The following is a 14,808-nucleotide window of genomic DNA, read 5'->3' on the forward strand; positions in this document are numbered from 1 at the left end:
GAGCAGAAGCTTGGCCTGGAGGGCACAGCTCCACCTACTGGAAGAGAAGATGATCGAACTCTTAAGACTGCATTTATCTTTTTTTTTCCAATTTTTAATTTTTTCCCCTTTTCTTTTATTCTTCCTATTTTTCTTTCTCTCTCTCTTTAGTGACTTCTTCTTTTCCCTTCCCCTACCTTTCCTCCCAAGCATTACGACTTCAATAATGTGTAATTTACTAAATGCATATACGTGAATGTTCCAAGGTGGTCTACAGTATTCCCAAGTCCCTAGCTACCCCCAAATACTCCGATCCATTCTCCTGTTAATATACCCCTTCAGTAGAGCAATCTTCCAAGATTGCTAAGATATACCAACACCCATACCATCACATCACCCAACCCAAACATAAAGTCCTAAGAACAAAGCACAGATCGCGATACACCATCAGAATCTGTATGTCATTTATGAAATGAATGAATTTGCTTTAAAGTACAATAAAAACCAACATCTCTAGACATAGACTCCCATCACAAAGGAAAGATCCCGAAGATATACAAAACCAAAACAAATTTATAGGAGTAAATAGTAACACAGCAGTCAAACAGAGCTGGAAAGTAAAGCGAGCATCATGAAAAAACAAAGAAAAAAAGGATTACAAACAATGCAAGACAGCCTAAATCTAGAGGAGAACCTAGAGGCATCAGAAAAATGGTCAGATAAAGAACTCAAGGCATACCCGCTTCAGATGGAATGGAATCTTAAAGACGTCATTAGACAGCAAATGCAAACAATAAAAGAACACCTCAACAACAAATTACATAAACAAATTCAAGAAGCAAATCAACAACTCTACCGGGAGACAGAGGTTATAAAAAAGAATAAAACAATAATCCTAGAAATGAAGGAAACTATAAAACAAATTAAAAACTCAAGTGAGAGTATTACTAGTAGAGTAGATCAAGTAGAAGTCAGACAATGAGGAAAAAATATATCATCTCGAAAAGAGTCTAGTCAACTCAGAAAGGCTGGTAAGAAACCATGAGCAAAACATCCAAGAGATATGGGATATCATAAAAAAAAACAAATTTAAGAGTTGTTGGGATAAAGGAAGGTATAGAGGTCCAAACCAAAGGAATGAGCAATCTGTTAAATGAAATAATTTTAGAAAACTTTCCAGACATGAAAAATGAAACAGATGTCCAAATCCTAGAAGCCTACAGGACGCTGAACATATAGAACCACAAAAGACCAACAGAGAGGGGGAGATGTTGAGAGCCACAGCCAAAGGGGCCCCAGCAAACTTCCAGCTGCCAGCAAACTTCCAGCTGCCGGCTGATGATTGGCTCACAGCAGCCCCAGCAACATCTAGTTGATTGGCTCCTCTGCGGTGATGTTCATTGGGCTGTTTCCCTGCCCTTCAGACTGCCAGCTGATGATTGGCTCACAGCGGCCCCAGCAACATCTAGCTGATTGGCTCCTCTGCGGTGATATTCATTGGGCTGTTTCCCTGCCCTTCAGACTGCCAGCTGATGATTGGCTCACAGCGGCCCCAGCAACATCTCGCTGATTGGCTCCTCCACGGAACTGCTCATTGGGGGACTTCTTTGGCTCCGCCCACGTGACCCAGCCAATCAGCCTCAAGAACAGGAGGATTGTGGGAGGTGGTGAGGGTTGTGTGGGGGTGAGAGGCTTGTGGGAAGCCGGTGGTGGCAGTTGGGCTCTGAGGGTTTTTTCCTGAGGAGCTGTTTTGTTTGTCGTTTGTGGTTCTAAAAATAAAGTTAGTTTCTTTTGACAAGTGGCTCCTGAATTGTGCCCAGCCAGACTGCAGAGTCCAAGACACATTATTATGAAGATATCCAACATACAGAACAAGGAGAGAATATTAAAAGCTAAAAGAGAAAGGAGGAAGATTACATTCAAAGGTAAACCAATTAGGTTAACGGCTGATTTCTCATCACAGACACTGAAAGCAAGAAGATCTTGGAAAAACATATTTCAAACGCTGAAAGATAATGGGTGCGAACCAAGAATATTGTATCCAGCAAAATTAAGCTTCAGGTTTGACAATGAAATAAAAACCTTTCATGATAAACAAAAGTTAAAAGAATTCGCAGCCAGAAAACCAGCACTGCAAAGCATTTTGGGTAAAACAATACACGAAGAGGAAATGAAAAACAACAACCAAAACCAACAGTGGGAAGTACCTCAGTAAAGGGGGAGGGGACTAATCAAAGAGGGAAAAACAAACCAAATTAAAATAAATAAACAAACAAACAAACAAACATGACAGAAAGTACAAACCATATATCAATAGTAACCCTAAATGTTAATGGTTTAAACTCACCAATAAAGCGACATAGGCTGGTAACCTGGATTAACAAAACAGATCCAACAATATACTGCCTCCAGGAGACTCACCTGATAGGAAAAGACATGCACAGGCTGAAGGTGAAAGGTTAGGAAAAATCATACCACTCACATGGTCCTCGGAAGCAAGCAGGGGTGGCCATCCTCATATCAAATAAAATCGACTTCAAGCCTAAGTTAATCAAAAGGGATAAAAAAGGACACTATATACTGTTAAAGGGAACCATTCAAAAACAATACATAATAATTATCAATATTTATGCACCAAACGATGGTGCTGCTACATTCAGAACACAAACTCTCCTCAAGTTCAAGAGTCAAATAGACCACAACACAATAATATGGGTGACTTCAATACACTTCTCTCACCATTGGACAGATCTTCCAAACAAAAGTTGAATAAAAAAAACTATAGAACTCAATAACACAATAACCTAGACTTAACCGACATATATAGAATATATCAACCATCATCAAGCGGATATACTTTTTTCTCAGCAGCACATGGATCCTTCTCAAAAATAGACTATGTATTATGCCATAGGGCAACCCTTAGAAATTATAAAGGTGTGGAGATAATACCATGCCTCTTATCTGATCATAGTGGAATGAACGATAAAAGAAGGAAGGAAAAATTCTACATCACTTGGAGAATGAACAATATGTTACTGAATGATCAATGGGTTACAGAAGACATAAAGGAGGAAATTTAAAAATTCTTAGAGATAAATGAAAATACAGACACACATATCAGAATCTATGGGACACAATGAAAGCAGTTCTAAGAGGGAAATTCATTGCTTGGAGTTCATTCCTCAAAAAAAGAAAAACCAACAAATAAATGATCTCACACTTCATCTCAAAACCCTAGAAAAATAAGAACAAAACAACAGCAAATATAGTAGAAGGCAAGAAATAATTAAAATCAGAGCTAAAATCAATGAAACTGAAACAAGAAAAACAATTGAAAAAATTGGCAAAACTAAAAGTTGGTTCTTTTAAAAAATAAATAAGATTGACAGACCCTTAGCCATGCTAATGAAGAGAAGAAGAGAGAGAACTCAAATTACTAGCATACGGGATGAAAAAGGCAATATTACAACAGACACGACAGAAATACAGAAGATAATTAGAAATTATTTTGAAACCTTATATTTCAATAAAATAGAAGATAGTGAAGACATTGATAAATTTCTTACGTCATGATTTGCCCAGACTGAATCAGGAGGATACACACAATTTAAACAGACCAATATCAATGGAGGAAATAAAAGAAGCCATTAAAGGACTACCAACCAAGAAAAGCCCAGGACCGGATAGGCATACAGCAGAGTTTTACAAAAACCTTTAAAGAAGAACTAATACCAATACTTTTCAAGTTATTTCAGGAAATAGAAAAAGAGGGAGCTCTTCCAAACTCATTCTACGAGGCCAACATCACCCTGATTCCGAAACCACACAAAGACACTTCAAAGAAAGAAAACTACAGACCAATATCTCTAATGAACCTAGATGCAAATATCCTCAATAAAATTCTGGCAATTTGAATGCAAAAACATATAAAAAAGATTGTGTACCATGATCAAGTAGGATTCATCCCTGGGATGCAAGGCTGGTTCACTATATGAAAATCAATAAATGTTATTCACCATATCAACAGACTTAAAGATAAGAACCATATGATTATCTCGATAGATGCAGAAAAAGCATTCGACAAGGTACAGCATCCCTTTATGTTCAAAACACTAGAAATACTAGGGATAACAGGAACTTACCTCAACATTGTAAAAGCTATCTATGCTAAACCTCAGGTTAGCATCATTCTAAACAGAGAAAATTTGAAGGCATTCCCTCTAAAATCTGGAACAAGACAGGGATGCCCTCTCTCACCACTTCTATTCAACATAGTTCTTGAAACACCGGCCAGAGCAATTAGACAGATGAAAGAAATTAAAGGCATTAAGATAGGAAAAGAAGAACTTAAATTAGCACTATTTGCAGATGACATGATCCTACTATACCTAGCAGACCCAAAAGGTTCTACCAAAAACTTCTAGAGCTAGTAAATGAATTCAGCAAAGTGTCAGGATATAAAATCAACACGCATAAATCAAAGGCATTCCTGTATATCAGTTACAAATCCTTGGAAATGGAAATGAGGACAACCACCCCATTCACAATATCCTCAAAAAAAATAAAATAAAATACTTGGGAATCAACCTAACAAAAGAGGTGAAAGACCTATACAATGAAAACTACAGAACTCTAAAGAGAAAAATAGAAGAAGACCTTAGAAGATGGAAAGATATACCCTGTTCGTGGATAGGCAGAAATAATATCATTAAAATGGCGATATTACCAAAAGTACTCTATAGGTTTAATGCAATGCCAATCAAAATCCCAATGGCATTTCTTGCAGAAATAGATAAAGCAATCATGAAATTCATCTGGAAAAATAAAATACCCAGAATAGCAAAAGCAATTCTAAGCAGGAAGAGTGAAACAGGCGGTATAGCGATACCAGACTTTGAACTATACTACAGAGCAATAGTAACAAAAACAGCATGGTACTGGTACCAAAACAGGCGGGTAGACCAATGGTACAGAATAGAGGACACAGAGACCAATCCACAAAATTACAACTTCCTTATATTAGACAAAGGTGCTAAAAGCATGCAATGGAGAAAGGATAGCACCTTCAACAAATGGTGCTGGGAAAACTGTAAATCCATATGCAACAAAATGAAACTGAATCCCTTTCTCTTGCCATGCACAAAAGTTAACTCAAAATGGTTCAAGGAGCTTGATATCAAATCAGAGACACGGTGTCTGATAGAAGAAAAAGTTGGCTACGATCTACATATTGTGGGGTCGGGCTCCAAATTCCTTAATAGGACACCCATAGCACAAGAATTAATAACAAGAATCAACAAATGGGACATACTCAAACTAAAAAGTTTTTTTTTTTCTCAGCAAGAGAAACAATAAGAGAGGTAAATAGGGAGCCTACATCCTGGGAACAAATATTTACCCCTCACACTTCAGATAGAGCCCTAATATCCAGAGTATACAAAGAACTCAAAAAATTAAACAATAAGAAAACAAATAACCCAATCAACAAATGGGCCAAGGATCTGAACAGACACTTCTCAGAGAAGGATATACAATCAATCAACAAATACACGAAAAAATGCTCACCATCTCTAGCAATCAGAGAAATGCAAATTAAAACCATTCTAAGATACCATGTCACTCCAGTAAGAATGGCAGCCATTATGAAGTCAAACAACAACAACTGCTGGAAAGGATGTGGGGAATAGGGTACACTTGTACATTGCTGGTGGGACTGCAAATTGGTGCGGCCAATTTGGAAAGCAGTATGGAGATTCCTTGGAAAGCTGGGAATGGAACCACCATTTGACCCAGCTATTCCCCTTCTCGGACTATTCCCCAAAGACCTAAAAAGTGCATACTATAGGGATATAGCTACATCAATGATCATAGCAGCACAATTCACAATAGCTAGAATGTGGAACCAACCTAGATGCCCATGAATAGATGAATGGATAAAAAAAAAATGTGGCATTTGTACACAATGGAATATTATTCAGCACTAAAAAATAACAAAATCATGGCATTTGCAGGGAAATGGATGGCAGTAGAGCAGATTATGCTAAGTGAAGCTAGCCAATCCCTAAAAAACAAATGCCGAATGTCTTCTTTGATATAAGGAGGGCAACTCAAAACAGAGCAGGGAGGAAGAGCATGAGAAGAAGATCACCATTAAGCAGAGACGAGAGGTGGGAGGGAATGGGAGAGAGAAGGGGAATTGCATGGAAGATTGAAGGAGACCCTCACTGTTATACAAAATTACATAGAAGTGGATGTGAGGGGAAAGGGGAAAAAAAAGCAAAAAGAGAGAAATGAGTTACAGTAGATGGGGTAGAGAGAGATGATGGGAGGGGAGGTGGGATAGGAAGGGAATAGGAAAGGCAGCAGAATACAACAGACACTAGTATGACAGGATGTATAAACATGGATGTATAACCAATGTGATCCTGCAATCTGTACACGTGGTAAAAATAAGAATTCATATCCCACTTGAATCAAATGTATGAAATATGATATTTCAAGATCATTGTAATGTTTTGAGCAACCAATAAAAAAATAAAAATAAATAAAAATAAAAATAAAAACAAATAAGCCAGGCACGGTAGTGAATGCCTGTAATCCCAGAGGTTCGGGAAGCTGAGGTAGGAGGATCATGAGTTCAAAGCCAGCTTCAGCAATTTAGCGAGGCCCTAAGCAACTCTAAATAAAATACAAAAAAAAATTGAAAAATATGAAAAGAAAGTGTCCATAAAAATATTATAGATGGAATTAAAAGAGAACTTCTAGAAAGGGAAAGTTATAGTAACTGAAATTAAAAACTCAATTTATTATTTAAGCAGCAGAGAAAATAAAGCAGAAGAGATCATTAATAAATTGGAAAATGATTCAAGAAAATTATAAAGAGGTAATGTTTAAAATTTTAAAAAATTTAAGAGATACAGAAAAGGGTTTAAGAAGGCCCAAGATCTACTAGGGACTCTAAAAATAGAGAATAATAAGCATGGAGAAAACAAAGAAATGTTAGCTGGGAATTTCTTAAAACATATTAATGGCAAGAGTCAGCCGGACATGATAGTGCATGCCTGCAATCCCAGTGACTTGGGAGGCTGAGGCAAGTTCAAGGCCAGCCTGGGCAACTTAGCAAGACCCTGTCTCAAAATAAAAAATAAAAAGGACCAGAGATGTAGTTCAGTGGTACAGCACCTGTGGGTTCAATCCCTAGTACTAAACTAAAGAAGAAAAGAAATAGCAGTGCCCTAAAGACAAAGAGATCTTCAAAGTAACCAAAAAAGAGAAAAATCCTGATAGATTACCTTCAAAAAATTAGAGCCAGTAATTAGAAGACTGACAACAGACTTTTCTACAAACCAGAAGACAGTAAGAAAATATCTTCAAAATGATGAGAAAATGACAAACTTAAAGGCTATATAGCCAATGAAAATGTCATGCAACATGAGAAACAGAAGAGATTTTCACACAATTCCTGAATCTTTACAATAGGTAACTTGCAACAGACCTTGACTACAATAATATCTAAGGTATGTTTTTCAGAAACAATTAAATCTAGAAGGAATAGGAATGCAAGATGGAATGATGAACAGCCCCTGGCAATACTAAATACATATTAAATTTATAAATGAAAACAATCTCTACTGAGGGATTAAAAAAATAAAAAAATTTCTGAAACAGAAAATAATCATAAGGAATAAAAAGTGAGTTAAGTTACACGCTCCTCAGGAGTCGGGCAGAGGACTCTAGCCTTTGCTGAGTCAAGTGTGCAAATTGGTACAAGATATCAAATAACTTACCCAACTATTTAGAGGGATGAAGAAAATTCAGAATAATTCCCAAATCCAGACTGCAATTAGAAAACTGTCTGGAAAATAAGGAAAAACTGAGGCTTAGTTGCTGACTTTACAACCCCATCATTCCTGCCATGATACACACCAGCAAAAGAGACACCTTGCTTCTCCCTCAACTTAAGTCTAAATTCAAATCTCAATGACTAATACATACTAATTCTTATCCGGAATCCTTCCTGTAAAGGAATCTGTGGAAATGCAGCTGTTTAGCTTTCCTGCTTCTGAAGTATGGAAAGATATCTAGAAGACAATGGAACTGAGATTGGGCAAGTTCGTGCAGTATCCACCATGAAAGGGAACTTCTTTCAGGCACAGGTGTCTGTCTCTCAAACACCTACTGAAAATTTACTTATCACATGTTAGGATTTAACGTCAGTCTGCTGATGTGATTCTACTAAATACTATACTGGACATTCTGATTATGATTTTTAAAAAGAAGGTGTAAGTTTTGGAAAGGAAGAAACAATTCAAAACTGTTAATATTCAAAAGGAACATGATGGTCTACACAGACAAATCTAAGATCTTCTATAGACTGTCAGAATTAATAAGAAAGTCCAGCTAGCTTTCTGGAGATAACATCAATATTCAGAAATCAAGAGTCGGGCATGGTGTAATCCTGTAATCCCAGCGGCTCAGGAGGCTAAAGTAGGAAGATCACAAGTTCAAGACCAGCCTCAGCCACTTAGCAAGGCCCTAAGCAACTTAGGGAGACCCTGTCTCAAAATAAAAAACTAAAAGGGCTGGGGATGTGGCTCAGTGGTAAAGCACACCTCAGTTAAATCTCCAGTATGCCCACCCCCCCCAAAAAAAACCCAGAAATCAGTTCATTCCCATTCAATAATAAGAAATTAGAATATGTAATTTTAAAAACATTTCTCAGGAACAAATCTAACAAAAGATTTATAAGATCATTATTTTAAAAATCATAACATTATTATTCAAAGACATAAAAGACCTAAATTAGCAGGCTGGGGTTGTAGCTTAGGGGTACAGCACTTGCTTGGCATGTGTGAGGCACTGGGTCTGATTCTCAGCACCACTTATAAATAAATAAAACAAAGATCTATTGACAAAGAAAAAAAAATTTTTTAAAAAGACCTGAATGAGTCAAGAGGCATACAATGTTTATAGATAAACAATGTCATTAGGAAGTATTAAATAATTAAATTAATAAATTAATAGGGTACAGTTTGGCAACTTTGAGTAAGCCTGAAGATGTATACCTTAAAACCCAACAATTAAAATCCTAGGCTTACACTCTGAGAGAGACACTCCCAGATTGCCCAAGAGGATATGTAAGAAGATTCACTGAAACCATGCATAGTAGCAAAACCTGGACACCTAAATCCCCATCAAAAGGGCTGGGGATGTGGCTCAAGCGGTGGCACGCTCGCCTGGCATGCGTGCGGCCCGGGTTCGATCCTCAGCACCACATACAAACAAAGATGTTGTGTCTGCCAAATACTAAAAAAAAATAAATAAATAAAATTCTCTCTCACTCTCTCTAAAAAAAAAAAAAAAAAGGAAAACACTTCAATAGTGGCACAGTCACACAACTGAACACTACTACAGCAGTCAAAATGAATAAAAAGTTTCCTTTATCAACATATTTTGTGAAAAGGCTACAGAGACTACACACATCATGATGTCGTCTAAGTAAAATGTCTATATATGCAAAATAATCCATTTTTTATGATTATTTCATGGAAGCAGCATGAAATCAGGCCTGGGAATGAAATTTATCATTAAGGTACATTACCTATGATAGAGGAAAAGACATGGGATGAGAGATACAGGAGGTCTTATATGTGTTGTTTCTAAAAAAAAAAAAAAATACCTAAACCAAAACCAGTGTGGCAAAATGTTAACACTAATAAATCTAGATAGTGGATTGTGTTCATGTTAGCCTGTATATCTGTCTATAAAACTTAAAACATTTCATTTTTTAAAAATATGGCAACATTAACATTAAAGATCCTTCCCATGATGTGATCTTCTCCCTAGCTCTTGTTCCGCCAGGAGTATCTGCTGAGCCAGCTTCTGTTCTGTTAGTGAAACTGGGCCACTTGCTTTCTGCTCTCCCCAGTCTCCTGTCTTCCCATGTGACTTGCTGCCAGAGATCAGCCTTGAGCCTAGCGAAAGGAAACATACAGGACTGCAGCCTGGGCCACCTGCTCCATCCCTCATACCACTGTGGAAGAGATGTGTAATGGCAAAACCTCCTTTTGTTTCTCTTGCCACTCTCCCCTGTGTACTTACCTCCTAGGGTGACCTCTCCAGGGGAGGCTGGCAAGGTTGGGGATTAAGGAAGATTTGGGCATGTCTGAATCCCTGGGTATAATAAAATTTAAAAGGTACCAATTTCAATCTCATGGTGTAGTGGGCAGGGCAGCCCCTTGTGACTGTGCAACTTATTTTAGGGTTTTTATGCCAAGCACAGAATGGTCTCTGGTCTGTTCACCAGGCAGGTCAATGTGCAATTTCTCATTTGGTTCACCCAAGTTCTTTCCTGGGAAAACTATCGTGTGGCTTTCAGCAGAATACTCTATGAAGATTAACCTGATTTTAAACTCCATTTATGAAGGGTCAAAAACAGCTCAACTTTCTATCTTTATGCTTAAATAAAATTGTGTACCACTTCTTGCAATAAGGCATTAATAAATTTGTTGTGACCAGAGCATCAGGCCCACAGTGTTCTACAAAACTAGATTTCTCAGGAAAACCTTGGCTTGAGCTCTCCAATTTCCAAGAAACTGTTCCTTATGACCTGAGGGCACCAGAAGTTGACAAGTGAAGGAAATCTATTCCTTCACTCTTCATTCTGCACAGACCCTGCAATGCCTTCCCACTGCCCCCAGAAGAAAAGCCAGAGCCAGACTTCTTAGGCAGAGTTGGGTGGCACTTCCTGACCTAAGCACTCATTTGCACTGTGTCCATCTCATTCATCAGTGTCCTACCAGCACTCAGCACAGCTTCAGGTGCTTGATAAAGGTAAGAGACAGAGGACCTCTGCTCCTCCCTACCCCAATCTCCCTCTAAGTCTCCCTTAGACTTCTACAGCAAGTGGAAATGTTTTAAAAATATTTGGAAATCCTCAGGAGAGTATGCTTACTCTAGAGAGGACAGAGATTCCAGTCTCATTCACAATAAACTAGAGAAAATTGGTAAGACTAAAAATGACTCAAGCCAGAGGTAGTATGAGAAGGGAAAGATATACTCACATCTGGGGACTGATTTCCTCTGTGGAAAGGCAGGATATACAGGCAGCAAGGGAATAGGCCAGGTTGGCACACAGTATCCTGGCCCTTCTTTCTACCTCCTACCAAGCCCTACACCCCTGATCCCTTCACCAGTTAGCAGGAGCCATATCCAGATAGAACATCTCAAGTGATTTGGTGCATCCCACCAAAGTGTGGGAGAAGTGTTTAATACCCCTATTTGAATACACTTAGAATACAAAAATTAAGAGGGCCCTTACTTTGTGTCTGATAATTTGCCATTACATACATTTCAACAAATTCTGTTACTCTATGTAACAGGTATTATCACTGGGTTGAATTGGCTTAAGCTTAATCATTCTTTTTTTCTTCTTTTTTAGATATGGATGGACCCAATATCTTTCTTTCTTTCTTTTTTTAAGTGATGCTCAGGATCAAACCCAGTGCCTCAAACATGCTCAGCAAGCGCTGTACCACTGAGCCACAACCCCAGCCCCTAAGCATAACCATTCTTTACCCAGTAACCAAAATGAACTTTAAAATATGTGAATAAATGAAAGTCTGATGTGGTGGCACATGCCTATAATCCCAGTGACACAGGAGCTTGAGGCAGGAAGATTGCAAGTTCAAGGCCAGTCTCAGCAATTTAGTGAGACTGTCTCAAAATAAAAAATAAAGGACTGGATTAACAGCTTTAAGAATTTGAGGGGCTGGGATTGTGGCTCAGTGGTGGAGCGCTCGCCTAGCATGGGCGGGGCCAGGGTTCGATCCTCAGCACCACATAAAAATAAAGGTATTGTGTTGTGTCCATCTATACCTAAAGAAATAAATATTAAAAAAAGGAATTTGAAATATTTATTCCTTGAATAAATATCAGACACATGCTCTTATATCCAAAAAAAAAAAAAAGGCCTGGGGATGTGGCTCAGTGGTAAAGTGCCCCTGGGTTTAATCCCCAGTGTGCCTATATAAATAAATCATAGCCAATCTCTACTTAAAAACTCCTAATGGGTTTCCATTGCCCTCCAAATAACATGCAGGGTCCTTCCTATGGTTTCCAAGGTGGGATTTGACCCTGCCCTCTCCCTGTTCCTGATGCTCCTGCTCCACTGCATTTTTTCCTCTTCCTCAAACTTTCTGCTTAGAGGAAACTGGATGGGTAGATGCAATTCATATTGCCACAGCCTTGAATATGTAACTATATTCTATAAGCGTCAGGATCAGATGGAATTATCAAAGAGTAAAACCTTAAAAGTCACATGCTGGGCTTAGAGGGTAGGGCATGTCTTCCCTGGAAGTACTAAGGGTGGTCCAGAGGAAGACCAGCCACCACCAGGAAAAGCAGTCCTAAGCAGGACTCTGGCGCTCCACTGAACCTCAGTCTCAACACTTCTCAGAGTCTATTTTCCAGTTAGTAAACTGGTTCCTACAGTTGTAAGAGATGCAGGCACAGTAAGCTGAGTCCTAGATGGAAAGAGAAGCAATACAAAACCACCAAACACCCAGATTCTATTACTCTCACAATCACAAAATGTTCTATGGCAAAAGAATGTTACTTGGGCTGGGGATGTAGTTCAAAAAAGAATGTTACCCCTACTGACATTTAGTGCTTAGACCTGAGGTCCTATGGATTCTATGGCAAACAAGTAAAACTAGTTCAACAATTTCATTTTAAAAATTAAGACATGAAATCCTGAGAGGCTGAGCACCCTGCAGAGTCACACAGGTTGGTAACTTACAGGGAGTCCAACACTCTTATAAGGTTCAGTCGTTGAGATGGCTGCAATCTATGTGATCATGAGGGTGGTAGGTAGTGCAAGAGGCATCTATCTGATCTCTGCTCCCAAGCACAAATACAACCATGATGGCACAAGCTGGTCCCATTTCCTTCCTAAATCTACCTGGCACAAGGTCCTTCATTCCTCATAAGATGACTTGCCCCAGGAGCCTGGACTTCAGCTGCTTGGGCCGTCAAAAATCATACCACCTCATTGCAGCGTACCCCACAGATTACAGATACTTTCAACAGACAAAACACTCGAGGTAGGAAAGATGACTACTAGGGGAAATCAACTGATTTGATGCACTGCAGTTCCTTCTGCAGGGCCTTTTCTGCCAGCTCAGAAAAGTCTACTGGCTACATCTCTTCCCAGCTTCACCTTCAGGTTAGTAGTTTGAAATCCTCCATAGTGGGAGTATTTACACCACGGACATTGGCAAATGCTATAGATAAGTGCCTTTTTTCTCTTCTCTGTTGTTTTTGGAGAGTCAGTCCAGTCATAAACATTCATTAAGAGATCACTGGTTACTTTGGACTCATGGAGCAGAAATATAGCTGAAATAGAGCCAACAGCACTCTCCCACTGAGATACTTCCCCAGTCCTTTATATTTTTTACTTTTTTGAGACAGGGTCTTGCTAAATTGTTGAGGCTGGGCTCAAACTTGTGATCTTCATGCCTCAGCCTCCCAAACAGCTGAAATTACAGACATGCACAAGCATACCTGGCTAGTCATTCCTGTAGATCATGAAAGCCACTTCTTTAATTCAGGTTCTCATTCCTTAGAACAAAATTGTAATTGGTCTCTCTTGACGTAATCTGTCTTGCTCTCCATTTTATTCCTCAAATTATAACCAGAAAAATCTTACCAAAATACAAATTGAAACATCCAACTAATCCCTCTCTCCAAATGCCTAATCACATTACCATCTGCAGCCAGTCACACCAACATTGAAGATAAAGTCTCAAGAGAATTCAAAGCTGTTTATGATCTTCTTTCATTATCAGCCCCCCCGCCCACACACACACATATTTCCAGTCATGCCAAATGGCTGAAATTCTCAGAAGGTATTCATTCCATTGTCATGTTTGTCAAAGATCACCTTTACTAACTAGCTTTCTTGGAATGGCTCCATCTTCCTTAAGGCTGGGCGTTCAGTACCCTTTCTATGTTTTCTTATGCCACCTCCCTTATCATGGAACTTTCATGATTATAGTTGTCAACTGTAAGTTTGCTACAAGACTCAGGAGGCAAAATGTCTCATTTCTGAATCTGTAGTGACTGACACATGAGGAGACAAAAAATATCCATAAAATTTGTCTTGGAAAGGACCTCAAGAATTAATTCTGGTTCTTTCCATCTCTTTACCAAATGTCTACTAATCTCTGCAACACCTTGCTAAGTATGCCCAGCTTCCTGAACACTTCTGCAACAGGGAAATTATTTGCTAAACACCACATGGCCTCATGCTGGACATCATACACAGAATTCCACTGCAAGAAGCTCACAGGCCAATTTGTTTCTTGACACCTGAGAAGACCAAGCCCCTACTGCACCATGACTGGGAGTTACCAACTTCAAAACTATCACTCGTCTCAGAAAACAACTGGCAGAAGGAACACTGATAAGATAACTGATAGAACTGAATGTGTAAAGAACCCTATACGTAGCACAAAGGAGACATGCTGTTCTAAGGTCAAGACCCAGGAGTAACTGGCACCCACAGTGGGCACATTCAACCAAATGAGGAAGCCAAGTCCAAGATTTAAATCCTACCCAGATGCAATCTTTTTTTTTTTAAACTATTTTTTTTAATATTTATTTTTTAGTTTTTCGGCGGACACAACATCTTTGTTTTGTATGTGGTGCTGAGGATCGAACCCGGGCCGCATGCACGCCAGGCGAGCGCGCTACCGCTTGAGCCACATCCCCAGCCCCAGATGCAATCTTATCAATGTTCATTAGGGTTGTTCCATGGTGTCTGAG

Source organism: Spermophilus citellus (assembly GCF_964194105.1).
Source record: "Spermophilus citellus genome assembly, chromosome: 18".
Lineage (NCBI taxonomy): Eukaryota > Metazoa > Chordata > Mammalia > Rodentia > Sciuridae > Spermophilus > Spermophilus citellus.